Genomic DNA, 5,328 nt, shown 5'->3' on the forward strand with positions numbered 1-5,328 from the left:
TAAGATATTTAAGACAATTAATATTGTAATCAAATAAATGTTTACATATGTATGCCCTACATCATTTAAGTGTTCCTTTAAAATTCTATTTTATTTATACGATTTTAAATTTTTTAAATGAACAGTTGAAATGCTGCAGTGTCTTAGTTTTTCGAGTCCAGCCTGTGGGAATCCATTTTCATGGCTACTACTGGTGAAGTTTGTGCTGTTTTAAGGATTGATGGAAACACTTCAGGTTAGCTTTATATTGCTACCCCTTTTCCGTTTATTTCAATGTAATATTATATCTTATTGTATTATTTCAAACACCTTAAACTATCCATTATGTTTAGTGTGGCCATTTCTTTGTGTTTGTGTGTGAAGCAGATGTCAATACTTCATGTATCTTAAGTACCTATTTGCCCAAAGCATATTGTTTGGAGCAGAAGGCAAATAGTTCACCAGCCATTGCATCAGTTGGTTTAGGTTTTGTCAATGTACAGTAGCTGTCAGTGTTTCCTGCTGCTCCACTGATCACTGTAACAATGTCAGTCTGCCTGGTGAGTAAAATGCTGTTATAATTTTATTCACATTGTGATAGATCATTGTCATATCACATTTATTTAATATATTTATTTTATTAAATATATAACTAATACATACACACTTACTTTATAGAGGCCAACAATGCCCCAAATGGATTAAAATGTGTCTCATGCAACAGCAGGACAGATAAACAGTGTAATACTAAAGCGTCCTGTGTGGGAGTCCAGGACCTCTGCCTTGATGATACAGGTGTATTGTCTTAAACTACTATTTTCCTATTTAACTGCTTTGTGTTTTATGGTTAGATTATATGTGAATTATGTGAACAACCTATCATGTAAACTTACTGATCTCTCAGTAAGTGTATTAAATTGCTTTGCAAGTTATCTTTCTGCAAAGCCTAGATGACTGAACATTAGGAAAACAATAAATACTCTTTGGTGTTCCACTAGGATCAGTTCGCGGGCCATTTTTGCTTCCACATTATTTATAACCATGAAATTAATTTCATTTTACACTTTTTGTATCTCGTACCTGTTTTTATGCTTTCTCTTTTTAATGTATCAATGTTTGTGTCAGTATGTATTATTTTTATTTTTCATATTAATTATTGTTGTGTATTATTTCATTTGATGTGCCTTTTGAAAACATTCATATATACAGATTAACTATATTGATATCTTTCAAATATTTTAGGTAATGGAGGATTCCTCATTCAGACACCTTTTCCTTCCCTTCAACGTGCTAGACTCAAGGGTTGTGTCTCAAGAAATCTTTGTGGACCTTCATCCATCACCAAGTTCAACTGCATTAGCAATTTAGGTTACCCGGCCATTGATATTAGAGAATTCAGACTTCTTCTGATGGTCTTTATTATTGTTTTTTCCTCCCTGTAATTTCAATTATTATTCATGTATTCTTGAATGCTTTGAAAATGCATACAATCTGTATACTTAAATCTTATTATGTATAATTAATTTAGCATAAAAATGAGTGCATTATTCAAGTATCTTTTTCTCCTTTTGTAACCATTGATGAAAAACAAGTTTCAGTCAATCAATCAATCAATCAATCAACATTTATTTATATAACACATTTAAAACAACACCAGTTGACCAAAGTGCTTTACCTGTCTAAAAATTACTCAAACAGACACAATACACAACAATAAACATTAAAGTTTAAAGACATTGCAAAAATGTTTTGGCTATCAATGTAAGCTGTCATGCATGATTTAACAGTTGATAAATATGTCCTGAGTATACTGTACAAAAAAATACTACTTGGTATTCCATGTGGAGTTTAGTGTAAAAACAGACACTTTTTATATTTCTGAGGTACTCATAAGAAAATTGTTTCATAGTTGGGTATGTGGTGAGCAGAAACTACTACTTTTTTGCATTCCCATTTGTCCCAATAACAAAAGCAAAACAATCCACAGTAGCATTTACATGAATAAATACTGAGAGATTGACAGAAAAGAGAAAGCTGTCAAATTTGCAGTGACTCCCTCAGCCGTTGTATTAGAAACACTCACACAGCATTGTTAACCAGTTTTCAATATATACAGTGCTGCCTGAAAGTTTGTGAACCCTTTAGAATTTTCTATATTTCTGCATAAATATGACCCAAAACATCATCAGATTTTCATATGTCCTGAAAGTAGACAAAGAGAACCGAATCAAACAAGTGAGAGAAGAAATATTTTCTTTGTCATTTATTTATTGAGAAAAATTATCCAGTGTTACATATCTGTGCGTTGCAAAAGTATGTGAATCTTTGCTTTCAGTATCTGGTGAGACCCCCTTTTGCTGCAGTAACTGAAGGTAAAGTTTCTTGTAAATGCTGATCAGTCCTGCACAATAACATGTAGGAGTTTTAGACCATTCCTTAGTGCAGAACCACTTAAACTCTGTGAGGTTGGTTTCCTCCTATGAACTGCTTGCTTAGGTCTTTCCACAACATTTTATTTTATTTAAGGTCTGGATGGGAGGGGGGCTCGAGCCCCTGGCCCTTTGAGGTCCGACGGTAAAGTGCCCTTGCTGTCCGGTGCCCCCGGTCTGCGATTTCTGCCGTGGGTAGGGGTGTTCGATATTACGATTTTTGATTGTGGACTATAAAAATGTCTCCACGATCTGCTTTTTTGAAGAAATATCCTAGTATCGTGCTACAGCACACATTCTATCAGCTGCAGTTCTGGCGCCGCCGTCTCTATGTACTGTACAACGCCACATACATTCACAGTGTTAACTCAGCGGTAGAGTTACTCTCACGGGACACTGCACTTATTCGAAATCACAAAAGTACATTATCTGCATCTGCTTCAAAGACTTAAACGATTCATTGGTGTGCTGTTCTGACGAGCGCCTTTTCTGAGCACATACACCCAAAGCGCATGCTCTAAAAAGCTCGTCAAACAGTGCCCGATTACTGAACTAAGTTATGTTTTTGCTAATACTGTCAAAACACACAATGTTTATGTATAGACTCAGTTGGTTATGTCTAAAATGAAAGTAAACAGCTGAGAGAAAAGGATGCCTACCTGTACATTAGATGCGTGCAGGTCTTAAAGGGACAGTACTAAACTTGCTGCCGACTGTAATTAAAGGGATAGTTCACCCTAAAATTGTAATTCTGTCATTATTTATTCACTCACATGTTGTCCCAAACCTGTATTAATTCTTTCTTGTGCTGAACACAAAAGAAGATATTTTGAAGAATGTGGCTAACCAAACAGTTGCTGGTCCACATTGACTTTAACAGTAGGGGAAAAAATACGGAAGTCACTGTGGACCAGCAACTGTTTGATTTTCCACCTTCTTCAAAATAGCATTTATTTTCAGCAGAAGAAACTCGTTCAGGTTTAAAACAACTTTTGAGTGAGTAAATGAAGGTGTAAAAATAAAACACTAGCCTATTTTAATTTTGGGGTGAATTATTCCTTTAATGTTAATAAAACACCAAACACAAAGAGAAAAATCACTCACTACTCTTGACTGAAAAACTTTAATACATTTGCTTTAATAGGAGTCAATCTATATAGTTTTATTGCAACCCATTCTCACTCCCAAGGCGTCAAAAACTGAAGCATGGTCAAACTCCTTTTGCGTCACTATGAAGACGCCAAAAGTGCCCCTAGGCGTCAGTATATGACAAAATAGGAACTCCATTGCTTTCAATTGCTTGCTTCATGCGTCAGGTCAAGACGCTTATGGAAAATGACAACACATTCTCCTCCGTTGTTTTCAGTTGTTTGTCTTAGTTTAATGGTTTGCATGTTGCATAGGTTTAAATGTTAGTAACTAGAAAATGCTTCACAGTCTGTGAAAAGGGATCATGGCAGAGTCCAACTCTCATATCAATCATTACATGGAAACGAGATGCCAGTGCATTCTTCAGTATTTCTCATTGTATTTCATGGAGCAGAAAAAGTAATGTTTGAAAATGTGAAAGCGAGTAAATGATAAAATGTTTGGGTTACTTCAGAAGACTTGGAATAAAGTTCTAATGATTTTTTTTTGGAGCTTGAAAGGGAAACAATGGAAACTTTCAAAATAACTTTTTTTTTTTTTTCCACCGAAGGAAGGAAGCAATACAACCCTCACACTAACGACATGAGATAATAATGAAGGAATTTTCAGTTTTGTGAGCTAAGTTTTTTCATTGCAGAACGCCTCGTTTACGTATGTAACCCTCGTTCTCTGAAGGAGGGAACGGAGACGTTGCATCATAGTGACTGACGTAAATGGGATCTTGCCCGAGAGCCCAATCACCTTAGAGTGTTAACAAAATAAGCCAATGACAGTTGGTGTGCGTGTTTCGCCACGCACATCCCGCCCGCAGCGCGGGTACAAAAGGAGTGTGCAAACGCACATCAGTTTTTCGCTGAGGAGCCGAGACTGTGTGCCCTGGCCGTACAGCGGTGGTACAGCAACTGTGGCGACAGGACGTAACATACGTAACGGAGACGTACCCTTTCAGTCAGTCACGTTCGACGTTACGTCATAGTGACTGACGTAAATTGGATCTCTATGAAAATGCCACTATTACTGACCCCCTCCAGTGCCCTGTGGAAGCTGGCAAGTCCCCCCACAACAGTGGGGATGGAAGATAGGACAGGGCTTAGGCAGAGATGAGAGCCACTGCTGTTCCGTACAGTGGGTATGGATAACACTGGGAAAGCGTACCCAAGTAGGGGAACGCTACAGAAGCCACATCCTGCATAAAGGAGGTACCATGTGGAGATTACACATATGGACTGGCTTAGTGCAGTACTACATATGGAAGTCTCTGAGGTAGACTCAGTCAGCCTGGGGTGAGATCAATACACAGCAGAGATGGCAAAAGGTCTCTGCCAGGGAAAGACATGGGCTCACTGTGAGGGGAGCCGTACCGTGGAAGAATACACATGTGGGATCACCCAAAGGGAAATCACTACACACGGGCACCTAGCTCAGCACAAGGGCTGACCTTGGGCAAACACACGAGTGCTGGACTGTCTTTAACGACAGAAAATTAAGCTCTACTGACTGCAGAGGCTCGAAGGGCTCCTCCCTCAAGGCCATCAGGACCAAGGGGAGATCCCAAGAGGGTACTAGATGAGGGCGTGGAGGATTTAACCTCCTGGCCCCTCTGAGGAACCTGATGACCAAGTCGTGCTTCCCTACGGACTTGCCATCTACTGCATCGTGATGTCCGGCAATGGCGGCAACATACACTTTGAGGGTGGAGGGAGACAGCCTTCGCTCCAACCCATCTTGCAGGAAAGAGAGCACGACCGCGATCGGGCATCTATGGGGGTCT

The 5,328-nt window shown here is 38.9% G+C and overlaps 1 long non-coding RNA gene across 1 annotated transcript; it reads left to right on the top strand.

The window, feature by feature from the left end:
- The first annotated feature begins 369 nt into the window (after nt 1-369).
- LOC131542956 (uncharacterized) lies at nt 370-2,271 on the top strand. Its single transcript, XR_009271831.1, has 3 exons — nt 370-539; nt 658-774; nt 1,222-2,271. It is a non-coding gene; the product is annotated as an uncharacterized LOC131542956 (long non-coding RNA).
- Nucleotides 2,272-5,328: the final 3,057 nt, after the last annotated feature.

Source organism: Onychostoma macrolepis, chromosome 06, assembly GCF_012432095.1.
Source record: "Onychostoma macrolepis isolate SWU-2019 chromosome 06, ASM1243209v1, whole genome shotgun sequence".
NCBI classification, from domain to species: Eukaryota; Metazoa; Chordata; class Actinopteri; order Cypriniformes; family Cyprinidae; genus Onychostoma; species Onychostoma macrolepis.